This window comes from Peromyscus leucopus, chromosome 3, assembly GCF_004664715.2.
Source record: "Peromyscus leucopus breed LL Stock chromosome 3, UCI_PerLeu_2.1, whole genome shotgun sequence".
Classification (NCBI taxonomy): Eukaryota; Metazoa; Chordata; class Mammalia; order Rodentia; family Cricetidae; genus Peromyscus; species Peromyscus leucopus.
In genome coordinates, this window is record NC_051065.1 from 137,301,495 (window position 1) to 137,322,706 (window position 21,212).

Here is a 21,212-nt window from a genome sequence, read left to right on the forward strand (position 1 = left end):
GTGAGGAAATCCAGCTGAACTTCAAAATATATTATTTAGTCAGTGGCTACTTATTCTCAAAATCGTGGATATTCACTTAGACAATCTAACTAGATGTTAAGTATCTCAAAACAATGTCAGAGTGAAGAGGAAGTAATAACTTGACCAAAGTTTGGGTACCACTGAAGATCTTAAGTTAGAGTTACAGTTCCTCTTCCCTCATTACAGTTCTCAGCTAAGAACTCTCAGGGAGTCTTCTTTTGTCTGAGGCTTGCTTCCTGACTCCTTTAAGATTTATTTACTTACTTGTATTTGTGTGTGTATGAGTCTATGTGCACCACTTGCTTGCAGGTGCCTGGGAAGGCCAGCAGAAGCTATAGGATCCCCAGAACTGGAGCCACAGAAGGTTGAGAATTGCCTAATGTAGGAGCTGGGAACTCAACCCCAGGTTTTCTACAAGACCAGTAAATACTCTTTACTGTTGAGCCATCTCTCTGGACCCAAAGACTTACTTTTTTAAAGCTGTAATATTTGTGCTCATTTTAATGCAAATACTAAAGGGAGTGTCCATCTTATTTCCTCTGGAGAAAAACCTTTATCTCCTTCAAGGCTTTTTCACTTTATGTACTTTATGCTGTTATACATTCCCCTTTACTCCATCGTGCATACTTTCTGACATATAGTAGGTATTAAGTAGTTGTTTACTAAACAACTTAAGGGATGTGTGGTAGTCGTCATGCCACATAAAGCTAAGATCTTTCCTACTACTGAATTTCCTACTTTGTCTTCCAAGCTGTTAAACATTGTTGGAGGACACGATCCTACTGGGCTGATATGACGCATTCCAAATTCATGCCATTAAATCCAGCTGGGCCTTCATGCAACTGAGCAGCCTGTTTTTAACGAGATCATGTTGCTTTCCTAGAACATTCACAGCCCCAGTTTATTCCACGTACTTTAACTCATCACAGCCCTGGTCCACACTACCTTGCCTTACCCTCAGCAGCTAAGCTGGTGGGAAATGTCTCACTGCTTGACTGTTCCTCACTAGGTACTTCTGCATGACCAGGTCTAGGGATATGTCTCATTTTGGCCTTCTGATTGGAAACCTCCCCATCTTTGACTATTCGTTACTGTCCCCTTCGAACCTGGCTCAACACCCATTAAATACAGAACACTGATTTGCTGGTAAGTAAAGGTTGCCTGTTCTGGTTATTGCCCATGACAAACCACCCCAAAGTTTATTGGTGTAGACCAGCAACCATTATCTGTGAGTCAGGAATTCAGGAAGGGCACAGCGAGTGTGAGTTACCACTTGTACCATAAGATACTCTCCCACTGCTGTGACAAATCCCTGACCATAAAGCCCTTAAGGAAAGGAAGGTTTATTCTGACTTGCAGTTTGAGGGTTACAGTCCACCACGTTGGGGAAGGTGTGGTGACAGGAATGAAGTGGCTGATTATATTGTGTGCAATAAAGATTAACCATCACATTTTTGCCCCGTGATATCCATGTGTTTATTTGGAAAGACAAGGAAGATCACGTGCATGTCTGATACACATGATAGGAAAAATAAAGGCAAGCCTGGAAGCCTTCACACGGCTCCTGCCTATGGGTTGGCTTTCTCACAGCATGGAAGACTCAAAGCCTTTGGAAGTCTTCAATGGTGGGGTTTATGGCTTTGTGTGTAAGTGTTCCAGTGAATAAGGAGAAGTTGTCTTTCTTCCCTTTAAATTAAAAATACGTTTTTTATCTAGGTGGTGGGCACGCCTTTAATCCCAGCACTTGGGAGGCAGAGGCAGGCAGATCTCTGTGAGTTTGAGGCCAGCCTGGTCTACAAAGCTAGTTCCAGGACAGCCAAGGTTACACAAAGAAAACTTGTCTTGAAAAACAACAAAACAAAACAAAACCAGAACTATACACACACACACACACACACACACAGACACACACAGACACACACACATATACACACACAGACACACACAGACACACATACACAGACACACACACAGACACACACACACAGACACACACACACAGACACATATATATTTAGAGTTATTTATTTCATGTGCCTGTTTTGTTTTTGCATTACGTGTGTGTGTGGTGCCCATGGAGGTCAGCAGAGGGCATCAGACCCAGTGGAACTGGAGTTGTAGATGGTTGTGAGCCACCATGTGGGTGCTGGGAAACAAGCTTGCAGGTGTTCTCACCTGCTGAGCCATCTCACCAGCCCGCTGTCCTGCCCTTTAGACACTAGCTTCTCCCAGACTCTGTATCTGCTGCCCAGTGCTGCTTGAAAGGGCAAAGAATTCCACTCGTATTCAAGGGAAAAGGGCCAGAGCCCTTACATTTCCAAGTTAGAGTACAAAATCAAATTGTAAGAACAGGTGGACAGCAGATATTTGCGGTAGTCGCTGGAAGAAAATACGCCCTTCTATGTCATTTGTGTTTACCACCTCCCCAAATTCAACGTAGTCCTTGACCTAGGTCAGAGAGCTTCCCACTGCCAGGGCTCTTTTTCTTTACCACTTGCCCATGTTATCTGCTGCCTGAATCTTGATCCTGGTCCATGATCATGATCCGCGCCCCCCCCCCCTTAAATTCTTTCATTGGTGCCTTTCCCCTTTCCTCTGCCGTAGTCTTCTTTCTCATTCTCCCTGGACTCGTTGAGGCAGGAGTCACTCTTGCCTTAATCTCCCACCTGCCTTGTCCTCCATTTTTCCTGGCATTTTTCTTAAGTTTGTGAATGTTTGAGAATTCCTAATTCTCAAAACCCATAGGGCCTTTTGCTTATTATTTGTTTTTGGAGACAAGATCACATGTAGTTCAGGCTGGCTTTAAACTCACTGTGTAGCTGAAGATGACTGAACTCCTGTTCTTCCTGCCTCTTCCTTCCAAGTTCTAAGGAACAGGTGCATACCGCCATGCTTGTCTAAGCCCCCACACCCTATAATATCTCTGTATCATTTTATACTAGTGACATCTATATATGTATAATGGAGCTAATGGATATGAACTTTCTGAAGAGTGTTTTTTCTGCCCCCACCTTTTTTTTTTTTTTTTTAAGGTTTCCATATGTAGCCTAGGATGTCCTTGAACTCACAATCTTCCTGCCTCAGGCTCCCAAGTGCTAGGATTACAGGTGTGTGCTGCATGCCCCTGCTCTTGTCCTCACAGTGTTTTCTTCATCAGAGGGGCTTATCCACTATCTCCAGCTTTGACTTTTTTCCATGTCTTAAGACCTATCTCTGTAAAGCCTTTCTCAATATCCTATCTCTCCTATCTGGCTTTCTGTTTCTCATGGTTATTAAAAAGAGCATTAGGCAGGGCTGGAGAGGCGGCTCAGTGGTTAAGAGCTCTTGTTGCTATTGCAGAGGAGCCAAGTTTGGTTCCCAGCACCCACATGGTGGTTCACAACTATTGGCAACTCCAGTTCCAGGGGGTCCAGCTCTTCTGGCCTCCAAAGGCACAGGCGTGCACACAGCACACATACACACATACGGCAAAATACCCAAATATGTAAAATAAAAATAAATCTTAAACAATAGCAACAACAAAACAACTTAGGCATGTAAGAGTTCTTTGGAGTCTGAACCCTTTGTTACTGTGAATGTGGACAGAATGACAGATTGAGTCTCAGTTTTACAAATCTTAATTTAAGCAATGTAATACATTTTATATAAGCATATGGTAACAAATAAAATATTTATTTCTAGACTTAGCCAGGCATGGTGACATATATTTGTAATCTCTGTACTTGGGATGCAGAGGCAGGAGGATCAAGGAGTTCAGTGGAAGCCTAGGCTGTATAGTGAGTTTGAGGCCAGAAATGAGCTACATGAATATACTGATTTCAGGTCATTTGGGTCTATATCCAGCACTGAAATTGTGGGATTATGTGGTAGATCTGAAATTACCGTGATTCCTTTCTCACTCAAGTAGTCTGAGTTGCATCACTGAGAGCTTGATTCCTCTGAGATGCTGTAGCTTGTTTGAACCTTGTGGGGATTGTTGCTTTTGGCCCGGACCTTTGTCCTCTATGGTTGTACCATAGAACATGCCAAACCTAGTATCTTGACACAGCAAATACCTCACAAACCCTGACATCTAGAAGTTTAAGACATGGCTGCATGGCGTGGTTGTAGCTTAGGCTCTCTTATGATGGTGCATGACCTTGCTGCGTCTTGACAGCCCACTTCTAAGTTCATTCACTGGATGCTGCTTGGACTTCAGCCATTTGGTCCCTCTTTTTAGGATTATTCATGCATGACTTTCTTTCAGTAGAGTATGAAGAGTAAATGAACCCAACACCAAAGGCACAGCCTTTATACTCTCACAAAACATGAGGACTCACTGTTGTCCTACTCCAGAATGGTACAGGAAGAAAGGGTATGAACACCAGGATGCCAGGGCACTGCGGATCATCCTGGAGGTTGGCTGCCAGCCGAGGCATCCAACCCAGGTGTGTTTAGTGTGCTAATCCCTCCTGTTTCTTCAAGGCTATGCCAAATCAGCTCAGTTTCCATATACTTCGGACTGTTTTCTGAATCTGCCCCATGCATGTACTACCGAGTGAACCACCAGGAGCCCGGGTGGAGTTTGATCCTACAGTTCAGTTTTTACACTTTAGAACATTGTTTGGGATCATGTGCCTTTCAAGACTGAGCCCTGAATTCCCTTACAGGTTATTTTTTCTTAACTGCTCTCCCTGTTCAAATTCTCCAGTCCTCTGCCCTTTCTGGTCCTTTGATGGAAACCAGGAGATTTGTCCTGCTGAGCTGGCCACAAACGTCCTGCAGTTGAGTTGACTTCCACACCTAAGTGACACATAAGGTGTCCCTTACATGAAGTCAGCTCATAGCTCCTCTTGTCCAGGAAAAGGGTCACCTAAGAGCTTTGGGTGTCTATTTACCATCACTATGGTGGTGGTCTGGCTACTCCTAGGCTGCGCTGGAGCTCTGGCATGTGGCTTGCTGTGACTCTTGATTAAGAAAGAAAGGAGGGGGAGGGAGAGGAGGAAAAAGGACATTCCTTACTTTATTATCTCGATCATATACAGGACCCTATTCTCATTCCTCGGGTCAGAGAGGGAGGACTTGTCTTAGGCTCTTGTGTCTGAGTTCACAACTTTTAGGTTTGGATTGATTTTCAGTACAGGCCCCGGGACAAGAAAAAAATCGAACAAGGTCTCAAGAAATGTATCAGCTGGTTCATGATCTTCTTTTGTTGCTAGGACCTTCAGTTTTTAGTAACTAAGAGCATTTCAGCTGTGATTTTGGTTATATTCAGTATCAGGTTGCCAGATAAAATACAAGTCACCCTGCATCATTTTTTCTATCTTAAATATTGCACAGGACACACACTAAAAACATTCATTGTTGAAGGAGAGAGGAAATAGCTACTAACACATGCTGTGTTTGAAAATTCCTTAATGATACCTGATACTTTGTATGCCAATTCAAAAAATATAATTTATTAAAAAATGCTTTATCTGAAAAAGAAATTTTGCTAGACATGTTGCACTTTTGGTGTATAAACCTGGCAATGCCATCAGTAGGAAAGGATAGAACATGCTTACTCCCTTCTACCTAGAAGAGAAACTTCACCGCATTATCTCCACAGCTGCCTACTACTTCCTTTTCTGGAAGAACGGAATGTGTTTAGCCACTCCACTGTTGATAGATAATGTGAGCAGTTTTGGGTTCTTTTCCCCCTTTGAATAATGCCACGGTGACATTCATTTACATTTATTTATCTTTGCACACTTCTGAGCTCAGTTGCTTTATGCCAAATGAGGCAGTGCAGCTGCCTATCTCGAAGGGCTGTTGTGAGAATCAAATGACGGGATGAGTGTGAACACTCTGAGGAAGCTGTGAAGTGACGGAAAGGATTTCTCAGCACTTGCCTTCCGGGGGCATTGGACTTAGACGCACACAAGCGTCTTCCTTCACTGCTATGGTTTGAGGAGGAAATGTCCCCATGGGCTCTCGTGTTGTGTTGAACACTTGGCTCCTGGCTGGTGGTGATATTTTTAGAGGTAGAACTAGTTGGGGGAAATAGATCATGTCGGGGAAGCGTGCCCTTGAAGGTTATACCTTGACTCCAGTCCTCTCCTATTCCTGCTTATTGTCTACCACGAAGTGAAGAGCCTGTCACTACACACTCCCACTGCCAACATGGTCAGCCTGACATGGGCCCAAATCAGTGGACCCAAGGACTGTGGACAGAGACCTCTGCAACATGAGCTAAAGTAAACAGATCTGCATGGGTTATTTATGTCAGACTTTCTGTTCTCAATAATGCAAAACCTATTGGATTGAAAAAAACAACAAACCCTTGAAGGGTAGAGTTCGTGCTATTTGGCCTTGTAATCTATCCTATCAAGGTCTGGCACAGTACTTTAAAAATTTGATTCTAATTAATTAAAAGCTGAATAACAGAATTAAATGTGCTTTTAAAAATATTTATTTTTTTAAACTGATGTTGTATAAAATACAATATATATCGATATATATGTATTTTAAAACTAATGGTGTTTGCATGTATGTGTGTGTTGGGGTGGGTACCTGTAGAGGTCAGAGACATTGGATCCCCTGGAGCTGGAGTGACAGGTAGTTGTGAGCTGCCTGGGCACTGGAATTGAACTTGGGTCTCTTGAAAGAACAACAAAATGCTCTTAACCACTGAATGGTCTCTCCAGTCCCATGTCTACCTCTTCAATTGTTTTTACCTTCTTCTGTTTCTTTCTCCCTCAGGCTAATTTTTTTTTTATGAGATCCTATTCTCAAATCACCTATTTAAAAAGTAATTTCCTAAAGTTATTGGTCTTTGGGATTTTCTATCTTCTTTTTGGTGGGGGAGAAGGAGAGGGTTAACAGGTGTCACTCCATAGTACAGCCTTGTAATGATATTCTCATGCCTCAGCATCCTGAATATTAATATTTATTAATGGTACCCCATGCCTGGTTTTCAGGTGTTTTTTTTTTTTTTTTTTTTTTTTTTTTTGAAGACAGGGTTTCTCTGTAAAACAGTCCTGGCTATCCTGGAATTCACTCTGTAGACCAGGCTGGCCTCAAACTCACAGAAATCTGCCTGCCTCTGCTTCCCAAGTGCTAGAATTCAAGGCATGCGCCACTACCGCCCGGCTTGGTTTTCAAGTTTTACATGCATGTTTATTAAATTTTCAGGTGATTCAGTCAGGCCTAGGAGCCCCAGATCCCAAACACCATCTCAATATTGCAGGTGTTGACCGGTGCCATACTGAGTCACACACTGGAAGACATTTTGCTTCAATGTGGTCAAAATCTTAGTGGTTGAAATAATCTGAAACCAAAATTAGCTCAAAGCATGAAGATGAGTACTCACAGGTGAATGATCTACAAGTGTCTCTCATTTCTCAGAATGACTTAAATTATACCTCTGTGGTGATCCAGTCAACTTGACTGGATCTAGGATCACTTAGGTTCACCTAGGGTCATCTAGGATCACACATCCAGGCATGTCTATGTGGGTGTTTCTGGAGAAGTTTCACACAAGAGGGAAAACACACTTTGAATCTGAATGGCATCATCCTATGGGCTGGAATCCTAGAGTAGAATGAAAAGGAAAAGGGGGAAAAAGCAAGCTGAGCATTAGCACTCACCTCTGTCTCCCCAAGGACACATGATGTGATTAAGCACCTCATGCTCACACCACTGCGTTCTCCTTAGAATGAACTGGCCCTTCAAATAGCCAAATAAATCCTTCCTCCCTCAAGTAGCCTTTGTCAGGGGTGTGGTAAGAGCAATGAGAAGAGTGACTGAAAGCAGGAAATTAATACTGAGGAGTGTTCACAGGCCTTTACAGCCAGTTTGTGGGAAAATTCGTGAGAGTATAGAGCTACAGGCCTCAGAGCCATGGCATACTGTAAGCAGAATTTGGCGGGCTATTCTGGTGAGCTCAGAAGAACAGAATACTGAGAGGAATGTGGGAAGTGGAGGTTCAGCTCATGAGGTTTCTGAGAGGAACAAGGTCTCTGCTGAAACCTGGGTCAGAAGTTATTAAGATTGTTTTCTGTCAAGGAATCTTGCTGCAATTTGTCCGTATTATAGAAATTTGAGTCAGGCTGAACCCAATAGTGTACTAATTTGTTTGGTGGTAGAGATAGTGTAACATTTTGGCTGTGGTATGGTTTTTCTTTACTGAGTTTATAATGAGAATTCAAATTAGAAAGAGATGAAAAATGTGGGATTTATTAATGAACACGGCATGAGGTCAGTTGCAGACCATGGGGTGCAGACAGCATCTGTAGTCATTAACTCTTTTAGGTGAGACCATGTGCTTTGCATCTGCAGAATGGGCGGTGAGACCCTCCCCAGCCAAGGCTCCAGCATCTAGAAATACAGATTCAGCTGAAAGCAGAGAGACGAAATCGAGATTGCTGCTGAAGGCGATCACTGCTGGAAGACAACTGTCCTGGAAAGTATTTTCCTGCGTCAGCTAAGGAGCGAGGACACTACAGCAGTGGCTGAGCTTGCAACGGGATTCCAGACAGCTGCTAAGACCGGACAGTGTGCGGCAAGGTAGCGTTTCCCGCAAGGAGGCTCTGAGAGGTCCTTATCTGAAGCTGTTAAGGTGAGGCCCAGGTTTTAATGGAGATTCTGGATTACAGGACAGCACTTAGGATGGGTTTGACCTGAAAAGGAGGTTACGTGTGTGGTGGGCTGCAAGGCTGGAGGGCTGGGGCTCCCCTAGACTGTTGGGGATCAGATGATGATACTAAGAGGGGATTCCAGACACAAGGCTGCAGGATTTGTAGTTTTCCCTACTGGCCTTCATCTTTGTTTGAGCCTGATCTTTCCTTACTACACTTGACTCTTCCTACTGGAATGGGGATATTTATTCTGTGACATTGTATATGACAAATATTACTTAAGTTTTAATTTTACATGAGTCTCACTTAAGAGATTGTCATGAGTTTAAAAAACAAAACAAAACAACAACAACTTTTGAACAGTGTTAGAACTGTTAAGACTTAGGGGACTCTTGAAGATGAGCTAAATGCCATTTTCTTTGAGCTAGCCAAAAACCTCTTAGGGAACCAGAAGTGGGCTGTTATGGACTAAAATGGGTGTCAAGTTGACAAGAGTAGACTTATAATAGTTAATCATCACTGTCAATTGACTGAATTTAAGATTGCCTGGGAGACACATGTGTGGGTGTGTCTATGGAGGTGTTTCCAGAGGGATTTAACTGAAGCAGAAAGACCACCCTACATGTGCACAGCATGAGCTACTGTGATAGATAAGTAAAAAAAGGCAATAAGGAAAAAACAAGCTAAGTACTTAAACTGACCTTTCTCTACTTCCTGGCTGTAGATACAGGTGTGACCAGCAGCCTCACGCTCTCACCACCAGGCCTTACATCATTCCTCTAAGTTGCTTTTGTTAGATGCTTTGTGTCCTTGATGAGAAGAGTAGCTAATACAGTCATCAGTGACCCTGCTTACTCTAGACCTCGCTTCTTGATTGAGAAAGGCAGAGTTACTTAATGAATGAAAAATGAGGCCATGACTACTCCTAGATATGGTGGAGGTGGAGGTTTATTGTAGGTATGAGGGAGAAAAAGCCTCTGGAAGGGTTCAAACTGAACTGGGCCGCAAGAGGAGACAGACAGGTGGGGGTGAGGGTGGGCAGTGAGAGAGGAAGAGAAGAGAGGAGATAGAGAGGCCACAAGAGGAACCAGGAGCCAAGAGCACCAAGAGAATCAAGAGGACGTGTGTCCAAAATGGGTGGGTTATAGGAAAGGAGAAGCTGGAGGAAGGGAAGTGAATCTCAGGGGCTGGAGAGGTTTAGGGTAGGCGTGAGGGTATGCCAGCTCCAATGACTCTGTACCTGGTACTTGTGAGTAGGGACTGAGGATGACTGGTGGCCAGAGTCCATACCTCAGTTAGTCATTTGTCCTGAGCTTCTTTGAGACCTAACACTCACATATTTTCTGTTTTTTAGTTAATTTTTAAAAATAATACATTTTGATCATGTTGTTCCCTTTCCCAACTCCTCTCAGGTACTCACTCCCTCCTTCCCCACCTAACTTTCTTTCAACCCCCCCAATCCAAAACAAGCCATCAAAAGACCAATAAGATCAAAACACAACAAAAGGCAAAACAAAACAAATCATTTGTGTTGGCTAACTACTGCAGGGTATGGAGCCTACCCTGGAGTGTGGTTGAAGGACACTCTATTGGAGAAAACTGATTTTCCATTTGCTAGCTGGTACCAATTGCAAATAGATAAGTCTTTTGGCTAGGGGTGGGATCCCATGTCCACTTTCCCCTCTCAGTTCTGAGACCCTGTCGGGCTTGAATCTGTGCAGGTCTTGTGTGTACTGTTACACTCTCTGTGAGTTCAAATATGCATCAGTCCTGTTGTGTCTGGAAGACACTTTCTCCTTGAAGTCAACCATTACTTCTCGATCTTTCAATCTCTCTGCCACCTCTTCTGCATAGATCTCTGAGCTTTGGGGGGGGAGGTTTGGTAAAGATATTCCATTTAAGACCGAGTGCTCCGAAGTCTTTCCCTATCTGCACATCTTCAAGTTATGGGTCTCTGTGTTAGTTGTCAACCACTCAAGAAGGAGTGTCTCTGATATGGGTTGAGAGAAGTGCTGATCCATGGGTGTAGCAGTATGTTCCATTTGCCAAGGAGTCATTCAGTGGCTCTGTTCCTTTAGCAGAACAGTAGTAACAGGTTGTCCCCTAGGCTCATGGCTTACCTAGTCTCAGGTTCTTGGCCACTTTAGCAGTACTGGATATGGGTGTCGTCTCATGGAGTGGGTCTTAAATAAAAAACAGTGGTTGGTTTTTCTTGAAACGTTTATGCCACTATTGCGCTAGTATATCCCACAGGAAGGTCACTGTTGCAGGTTGCGGGGATTCTAACTGGGTGATACTGATGATTGCCTTTCTCCTACTGTCATGCAGAGTATCTTCCCGCACCATGAATCATAGTCAGTGGGGGCAAAGCTTCTTGATGGGCAACAGCTTGTAAGTCTTACATTTAACACCCCCCCCCCCATGAAGTATGTGGGGATCTCTTTATGGAGCTCCCAAAGGAAAGATTGTTTTTTTCCTTCTCAGAAGTTCTAGCAAATCTGCCATTGACTCTGATCTAATGAAATCGCCAAGGCCAGGAAAACAGAATATTGGCTTGAATCAGGAAGACTGCCCCCACCTCCATCTCCCCACCCCCCAGTGTGGAAATAGGGGATAGAAGATGTTTTGGGAGTCAAACCATGCCAAATGTCCTCTCCAAGAACCCTCTGTGTTTTAGTCAAGCATCCTCTAAAAACACTGCATGTACTTTTCTCATCTCTGTTTCTTTATTTTCTTGTGTCAATACCAAATCGACATGCCAGAAGCCCATTTAATGGCAGATTCTATTTAATGGAAATGTTTTTCTAAGGTTTAAGTAATTTCCTTTCAGACACATGTAAATTATAATTAATCATTTGAAAAAGAGGCGAAGCTCCCTAACTACCTCCATTGAAAAATCTCCTGTCGTCACACACCTTTGCATTTAATACGAAGTGAAAATACCAAGTTCTTTATCCAAAAGCAGATTTAACATATGGTTGCAGGTGGGTTCTCACTTTTAAATTGAATTTAATTATAATGATTTGCCTGGGCAACAATTATCCCAACTGAATGGAAAGAGGATAGTACTTTCCATTAAATCGCAGAATCAATTGAGCAACTAAAAGCAGCAGTCTTGGGGGTGCACACCCAGGCAAAAATCTTAGACTTAAGAATGCCCAAAAGCCAAAACTATAAAGGCAAATATGTTCTTTCACTCCTTGGATTCTTTACAAGCATCTTTAAACATATTTTAAACAGATAGATAATCAAGAATAACAGTAGGCATTCTCCCCCTATACTAGGGATCGAACCCAAGGTCTCAGCATTTTCTAGGTTAGTGTTCTACCACTGGGCTCCAGCTCCAGCCCCAGCAGCAGGGAGCTGGGGACCAGAAACGGAGTAACTCCCAGTCTCATTATCTGAGACAGTCCCTAGGGCTTCAGCCAAAGGACAGTAAACTATGATAGGAATTTTTCCTTTTGATTTTTAGCTATATCTTTATTTATCTTTTGTGCATGTGCATGTGTGCTTGAGTGTGTGCATACGTAAGTACCGTGCGCTAACCGATTGCGCCACTGGAGCATCCGAGTGTGTGCATACATATACACATGTGTGCATGTGGAAGTCAGAGAATACTTTATGGGGGTTGTGTTTCTCTTTCTACCATGTGGGTCTCAGGGATCAAATCCAGGTAGTTAGGCTTTGTGGCAGGTGCCTTTACTTGCTGAGCCATCTTGTCAACCCTCTGAAATTCGACAGGAAATTTGATGTAAATTAGAAGCATGGGAGTTTGAAGGCTAATTTCTGATCTTTTCCTTCTTAGTCTCTCTCTTCTGTTGTCTCTCAGATTTAGGAGATCTCCTAAGGCAACAGCCCTGCTCCCTCTGTTTATGAACAGAGACTATCATTGGATCTGACAAAAAGCAGGCAAGTATGAGGAAGCCCGCCATCCTTAGAGTATGCTCATTGAACCATACTAGATAGGAACCCTGTTTTCAGTGGGATGTAGGCTAAATAGCTTCCAGGTTATTGTTGTCTGGTTACTGACAGTCCTGAAGTTTGGCCAGCTCCCCTCCCCCCTTAATCTCCTTGCATAATATCCAGTGATCCAACCATCTGGTCCCTCTGCTCCATTCTCCTCTGTCCCTTACCCCACACTCTCATCGGCCAGAGGTCTCCCACTGTGGGGTGTCATCTCTATCTACTCAAGCTCCCGATTCTTTCTCTCACAACTTCTATTCCTCTAACCCCCCACCCCCCGCCGGCATCATAATTGTTCTAGAACCTTGGCAAACGGAACAAACACCGAAAAATGTTAATGATTGCAATGGAAACAGCTGTTTCCTCTGAGCTGGCAGTGAATAGTACTTGTGAAAGAAGAAACTGGAAAGGAAGAGTTTAAATAGCAAATCTTCCACCTTCCTTGGCATCTTCCCAAAGCATCACCTTCTTTTATCTCTTGTGTTTATCAAAACTATATCTAAGGGCCAGGCATCACAGCACACACTTACAATTACAGTCTGGAAGATTGTGAGTTCAAGGCCAGCCTAGAGAATATAGCAATACTCTATCTCAAAAAAAAAAAAAAAAAAAAAAGGGAAAACAAAACAAAAGATAAATAGAGAAGAGATTTCCAAATAGTTATATCCTAAAACTCTCTCTCAAGCCGGGCGTTGGTGGCGCACGCCTTTAATCCCAGCACTCGGAAGGCAGAGCCAGGCGGATCTCTGTGAGTTCGAGGCCAGCCTGGGCTACCAAGTGAGCTCCAGGAAAGGCGCAAAGCTACACAGAGAAACCCTGTCTCGAAAAACCAAAAAAAAAAAAAAAAAAAAAAACTCTCTCTCAAGTGGAAAATGTCTGATATCAGCCTTGGTTTACACTTCTAATGTGTAGGTTTTTAAGGGTAGTTAGAGTGAAAATGTATATGAATCCAAACATCAAGTTGCTTGGAACATTTCTAGCATTTTGTTCTTTGTCGCTGTTGGACAGGGCCATCCTTAGAGCAGAACAAGTGCTACTATCACAGGACCAGCTGTGCCTAAGATCATCATAGCCTGGTTTGTTGACAGCTGCCATTCTTTCTAGAAAGGGGCTGGGGAGCATCTAGTCCCTCCTCCAAGCCATTTTATGCAATTCTGCCATAATTGCATGTGGTCTGGGGGAAAGGCTAGATTATATAAGCTGGGGAGGTTAATTGGTGGGGGTTCCATCTATGCAGTTATGGGGAAGCCATCATTCATGACAGGTTGGATGCAGACATTTCAGTGCATCTGCTTTTTGGGGTCATCTATGGTCCTGTCAGCACCCCTCACCCATGCTCTGTAATTAAGCCCAATACACCCATTGGTTTCCCAGGATGAACTTCGGTTTGTTGTTCGGACCTTAGAAGGAGTGAGGTGGGCATTTTTTAGTCTCCTCAAGGGAAGAAATTTTAGCAATAACCAGGCAATTAATGAAATAGTCTGTAGTCACCCTCTCTATTTCTTTCTGATCCTTTTCTATTAAATTTTTGCAAATTACATTAACCAAGGTCCCACTAGGAACAGGCAATATGTTTAAAATAGGAAAACTGGAGGAGAGTTTAATAAAGAGATTGTTTACAAAGATGTGGGAAGTATGTCAGTGAGCCATGAATGTGTCAGCTGTCCAGGAGCAGGGCAGGGCTGGGAAGGAACGGTGATGCAGACCGTGGTGTGGAAAGGGTGTCTTCAGCAGGCACTGGAACCACCCATCGAGGGGTACAGCTTCCTCTTTACTCTCCTGTCCCTCCTCACCTCCCGCTGGCTCTCCCTGTTGGCTAGCCAACGGAAGCCGGAGGTCAGGAGAGCTCCTGGATACAGTTAATGTAAGTTAGTCTCATCAGGGAACAGTAAGATTGGAGAAGCATGAGAAGGGACCCAGAAGGAACCATAGATGAGATGTGACATGTAGGCACACCCTTCCTGAGAAGTAGGACAACTGGAAATACTGAGAACTGGAACTAAACATTTCTGTAAAATTATCAGGACACCTTCTTAGGAGCAAGGATTCAGTCTATAGGAATAACAGATTTTTGGTCTCCGTCTTTGGCTTGAATGTCAACAGGAGGCGTTTATATACCAGTGGATACCCAAATCTCTAAAATATGTGCTACTATTATTAGGTCCATCTAAAAATACTGTGTTGTGAAGGGGAAAGCTTAACTATATTCATGCTTACATATTTTATGTGTCAGTGCTGAGTAATTTTAGTAAAGGATCACAAGTAATTCTGATTTAATAAAGAGAGGCTAAGAGAACATCTATTGTTTTCAGGCTTCTGTCCCTTTTCTTGCAGAAATAGTTCCTTAACTTTCCATGTGTACCCTTCCTGTCTGTGGGCGGCATGTGATTCAACTTGACCCCAGTGTGCATCTGTCCTCTGGGCCTCAGGAATGTGAGTGACGATGAGCCTGTGAAGAACATCAAGCCTGCCAATGCTGGGCCTGGCCTGTGTGTTAGGATAGAAGTGTGGATGGTCATTTCTGCCTCAAGTGGACATTGGCCATAGAAATGACATGAAAGAGAGCAGAAGCTGGGTATCTCCATAGATTGTTGGAAATACCTTACCACAGCAGCCAGCAGCCTGTCAGCGAGTGTGAGAAATTTAGTAGAACTCAGATATCTAGTCCTTTAAATTGGCCACTTGGCTTTTTACCTTGTTTTAGTCTGTATTTTCTATATATACTCAATATGCAAATATTTAGTAATAGTTTCAGGGGTTAACAGTGGGACTCCAGGGACTGGAATGATGGCTCAGTGGTTAACAGCTTTGCTTTCAGAGGACCCAGATTCAATTCCAGCACATACACAGTGGCTCACAAACATCTCTAACTCCAGTTCTGGGGAATCTGATGCCCTCTCCTGGTCTTGGGAGGCATCGGGCATGCACATGGTATACAAATGTACATTCAGGTAAAATACTCGTACGCATTTAAAAACAAAACGAAACATGAGAAAGCTCCACACAGACATAGTGTCATGGTATTACATTGCCAACACGGACATTCAGAGTGTCACGTAACATAGATTCGTTTGTTTCTTGCCTCACTGGGCCTGAAGGTCCCACCGTTAGTAGAGTTTATATAGTTGAAGGTGGTTTGTGTCCACACCTTTTAGTGACCATCTAGCTTGAAGGCAGAAGGAAGGATGGGCAGTTATATTGGGGGGGGGCATAGAAGTTACCCTCCCAGCTACTTGGCTCCTTGTGTGGTAGGAAACTGGTGGCTAGAGCTGGACTTTGGTACCTGTGACTTAGTTCAGGTCTGGGAAATGACAAGAGCAGCTGTGTGATTCTCGGGGCCAGACTCAGCATAGGGGGACGGGAGGGGAGGAGTTCCAAGCATGGCCACTGCACTTCTTCCTGGCTTACCTGGGCAGCTCTGTTCCTATCAGTTTTCTGGGCTCTGCCCTCAGAGGACATAGTTTTTATTTTATATTTTTTATTAAGAAATTTTTTTCATTCATTTTACACACCACAGCCAGTCACCAGGCAGAGCTGCAGGAGTCCAGTCAAAGAGAGAGAAGAGGGATTCTATGAGCAAGTGCATCAGGATCATGATGGGGAAACCTGCAGAGACGACCAAACCAAACTAGAGGGAACTCATGAAAGTTGGATCAATGGCTGTGGAGCCTGCATGGGACTGGACTAGGCCCTTTGCATGGCGAGACAGTTGTGCAGCTTGATCTGCTTGGGGGGCCTCACGGCAGTAGGATCAGAATCCATCCCTGGTGCATAAGTGGGCTACGTGGAGCTCACTACCTATGATGGGACACCTCGTGCAGCCTTGAGGCAGGGGGAAGGGCTTGGACTTGCCTCTACTGAATGTACCTTCCCATGGGAGGCCTTGCCTTCTTGTGGGAGGGAGTGGGGAAGGGTTGGGAGGGAAGAACAGAGGAGGCCAAGTTCTTGGGCTGAGGATAGAGCTTGATGGTAGAAACTTCCTTTGCATTTGTGAGGTCCCGAGTTCAATCCCCAGCACTGGGGAAAATGCACACCTTATAAGACATGATTCTCCTTTTTTCCAGGAAAGAACAAGGAGCAGAAGGATATGTTAGCTTGTTTCTGTACCTATAATGACATGCGGATTTAACTGTAAATTCAAAGATGCATTCCAGTCAATGTGCTAGCTTTCTAGGCTGCAAGACTTCTGTAAGATGGATACAATAAGACTACCTACATCACAAAGTTGTCTAATTAAAGAGATAATTTCAGCACAGTACTTGGAATACCACAAGTCTTCGTAAATGTTAGCTTGAGAGGGAGAATGGGATACACACAATAGAACTGATTGATTGATTGATTATGGGAGTCTTACTCTTTGGTTCAGCCTGTCTGAAACTATGTAACACAGGCTGGCCTTGAACTCATGACACTCCTCCTGCCTCAGCCTTTCAAGCCTGGGATTATAAAAGCAAGCTACCATGCCTACCCTAGGAGATTTTCCACAAGTAAATCGCCTCCCTCCGATCAGCTTTCCTCAGATCACCTTTGCACACGGGCCTTACAGTAGCTACTTACACTTGCGTTCCTTGTCAGCCAGCTGAAAAATGACTGTAGATCACAGCGCATTTCAAATAACCCAAGAACGGTGCGGCGGGCTTGGGGTCTGAAATGAACTCTGTGTGTATATTGTTCATGCTAGTTGCTCTTCAAGCACAATCATAATCAGGAAGCTAGCACTAAAAATAGCATCGATCCTCATTTCTCTCTCTGAGTTATCGGCTGCCACTGTTGTTTCCTGGGCATGTTTATTTACTCAGTCCACAGCAGCAAATCTTTTTTCTCGCCAGCCTGACAGCCACAGGTCAGAAAGACTTCCCAGTGACATTCAGCGCGGGACAAAATCTCCATTGATGGAGACGCCACTTTTTCTTCTGAAGAATCTTGGTGGAAGTGGAGGTTCATGCGAGAGCTCAGTGAACAATTTCCATGTGGAAAACTCAGAGGACCAACTCAGGGACTCCACCACATCAACCCCAAAACTTTTCTGCCCCAGAGGAGGAGGAATTAGTATTTAAGTTTAGCCATCCCGGCAACCCACGCACAGGTGTGAATTGGGGGCCAGGGAAGAGGCTCCTGGATGGATGGATGGATGGATGGATGGATGGATGGCTCCCGGCAAGCCTTGTCCCCTCCCCAGTGTGCCTCACTCACAGTGTGGCCGGGAAGACGAGGTGGCTTGGGATTCTCTTTTTGCTGTTTGTCTGATGATTGGATGCTAAGATACTCATCTGTCAGAGACCAAACAGTCACAACTCCAGGATGTCTACTTCTAGAATGTCTCTGGCTTGTCAGTCAAAAAATTGAAGGTGTGAAACATGGTACTTTTTCTTTTTTAAGCAGGTGATAAGAAATGGAAGGGTGAATTCCTTTCTTTACCTCCATGGGGAGACTAGTCTGTAAAGTTCTTGCTTCACTGGCAGGGGAGCTTGAGTGCAGGTCCCGGCACCCACAGAAAGACCAGGCACATCTCTAACTCCAGAGCTGATAGGGTAGACATGGGGCAGATCCCTGGAGCTCATTAGCTAGCCATCTGGCTAAATTAGACAGTTCCAGGTTCAGTGAGAGGCCCTGCCTCAAAAATAAGTTGGAGAAAGACTGAGGAAGAAATCTGACATCAACTTCAGGCCTCCACATGTGTGCACATGCATGCACGCATGCACGCACACACACACACACACACACACACACACACACATACACACACACGTTTATACATATATACCTGCACATGAACACATATACACAATACACATGCATGCTTTTACATGTACATGTACACATCCACACGAAGACATATATACAACACACAAACACACACACAGTGGGAAAGCTAGGCTTGGTAGTGCATGCCTGTGATCCCTTAGCACTTGGGGGGGGGTGCTGAGTCAGGAAGATTGCCATGGCATAAGTTTGAGGCCAGCTGCGCTCCAAGGCAAGACTCTGTTTCAAAACAAACAATAACAAAAGAACAAAACAATAAACCCTTCCAGAAAGGGTTGGGATGCAATGATTTGGGGGTCTCAATGGGATTGTTTAATGAGAGACAATGGCAGTTGGTTCTGGAATTATTCAGTTTGTCTCCCTCTTTAGTACCTAACACCTCTCTTCTATTAAAAAAAAAAAAGCAAGGAAGTAATTAACCTCCCAGCGCTGGAAGCATGCACTAGGCAGTCTGAGGACATACCTCTGTAATCTCTGAGCCCTGTGGGTTAGCTGTAAAAATGGGAGATTTTCAGACAAAGCTGCCAGCAGAAAGGAGAAAACGTGAGCAGGATTGAAAGAATAGGGTAAAATCAAGTGCTCAAGCCTACCAATCAAACCAAACACACCGGTGTCACAGTCCCCGAGTCCTTGTCAAGGACCTAAGGTGGCCCCGTGGCTAGGGGAAATAGGAGAGGTCGGAGGTGGCAGACCTGGGTTGGAGAGTCACTGGCGGTGAGATCTCCAGCTGTTTTTTCCACATGTGCAGAATGGAGGACACTTGCAACTTACCTGTGCCATCTCCTCGAGTTGACAGAGACTGAAGTAACATGAGAATTCGTAAAGCCATTTTGAAGACCACAGGGTGGGCGTGTTACTAGCTCTTTCCCAAAGAACGTATACCCAACATCCCAAGCTCCTCTGTTTCCTTCCCTCCAGAACTGACTTGCAGCCATCTTGGACTCTATGGAGAGTCTATTGTCAAACCATATGACATTTTTGAGCAGAAGTGTGATAAAGACCAAAGGAGTCTTTTTGGTAGGTCAGTGACAAAATCCTACAAAGAATCTGCGGACAGGGCTGTGAGACGGCTTGCTGAGTGAAGGAGTCTGCCATTGAGTCTGATGAAGGAGTTCATGAAACTCACCTGGTGGAGGAGAAAAATGACTCCTACAATTGTCCTGACTTCCAAATGTATGCAAGCATCCATACATATAGATACATGTATGTGCTCACAAAATAAATTTAAAATGCAATTGTAATAAAGAGAAATCTATGGACAAAGACTAAGCTGGATATAGACATTCCAGTCAGAAAACAATTCCAGTGATCCCCTCAGGAAGTGATGACCTTGACCATGGTGGAGATGGAAGGGAAAAATTTACATTCATTTTCATTATTTGATGTATGGAATAAAAGAACACAAAATTTCCAAAATATTGTAGGCTTGTTTATGACAACTGTATTTCAAAGATTTCTTTTTATTGATTTTATGTGTGTGTGTGTGTGTGTGTGTGTGTGTGTGTACTTATGTGCACATAAGTGCAGGTGCCTGTGAAGGCCAAAGGCATTGGATCCTGCTGGAGCTGGAGTTACAGGTAGTTGTGAGCTGCTCCAACATGGGTGCTGGGAACCAAGCTTGGGGTCCTCTGCTTGGAATAGTATGTGCTCTTAGCCAATGGGCCACCTTTCCAGCCCCAGGGGCTGTATGTGAATTCTCTTTGTCTTAGCATATTGCCTGGTGTGGGGGTTTAAATAGGAGCGGCTCCTACAGGCTCATATATTTGAAAGCTTGGTTATGAGGAAATGGCACTGCTTGACAGGGGTTAGGAGGCGTGGCCTTGTTGGAGGAAGTGTGTCACGGGTGGTGGGTTTTGGAGTTTCAGATGCTCAAGCCAGGCCCAGGCTTTCTCTTTTCCTGCTGCCTACAGATCCAGATGTAGAACTCCCAAGCTACTTCTCCAGCACCGTGTCTGGCTGGGTACCGCCATGCTTCCTGCAGTGACAATATGGACTAACCTGTGAGACTCCAAGAAAGCCCAAATCAAAGGCTTTCTTTTATAAGAGTTGCTATGGTCATAGTGTCTCTTCACAGCAACTGAACACTGGCTAAAACACCTGGTATACAGAATATATCAGTAAATGTTTCTGAATGAATGTGTGAGTACGTGCAAGAGTGAAAGAAAGTGTTCTGAGCGCCATGGGCACAGGTTGTTGGCAGAATGGCAGCTGCCACTGTATTCCATCTTTTCTTGGGATATTTAAATGTTGAAATTTATATGCTAGGAACAGAGTTTGAAGTTCAGTATCTCTCTCTCTCTCTCTCTCTCTCTCCAGGGTCTCACTGTGTGTCACTGGCTGGCCTAGAATTACTCTGTAGACCAAGCAGGCCTTGAACCTGATGCAAAGCCATGGATAACTTTGAACTTCTGATCCATGCTCCTGTCTTTACCTCACAGGTACCAGGATTACAGGCATGTACCACCACATTGTTCATGTGGTACTGAAAATAAAGTCCTTCCTTCCTTCCCTCCCTCCCTCCCTTCTTTTCTTCCTTCATTTTTGGTCTATTTCTTTGAGACAAAGTCTTTCTTTATAGCTCAGGCTCGCCTTTTAAACTTGTAATCCTCCTGTCTGAGCACTGGAGTTATACAGGTGTTTACCACCACAACTAGTTGGTCCTTCCTTCCTTCCTTCCTTCCTTCCTTCCTTCCTTCCTTCCTCCCTTCCTCCCTTCCTCCCTTCCTCCCTTCCTCCCTTCCTCCCTTCCTCTTCTCTCCTCTCCCTCTCCCTCTTTGATATTTATTTAAAGTGTGTGTGTGTGTGTGTGTGTGTGTGTGTGTGTGTGTGTGTGTGTGTCCCATGTACATGCAGTACCAGTGGTGACCA

General features: G+C 44.1%; 1 long non-coding RNA gene across 2 annotated transcripts in view; it reads left to right on the plus strand.

The window, feature by feature from the left end:
• LOC119087651 overlaps positions 1-20,698 on the plus strand; it is an 86,655-nt gene extending 65,957 nt beyond the window's left edge. For both annotated transcript variants that reach the window (XR_005091157.1, XR_005091158.1), the window contains exons 2-3: positions 8,320-8,599; positions 20,661-20,698. This is a non-coding gene — a long non-coding RNA (uncharacterized LOC119087651). The remainder of the gene's footprint in view (positions 1-8,319; positions 8,600-20,660) is intronic.
• The last annotated feature ends 514 nt before the right edge of the window (positions 20,699-21,212 follow it).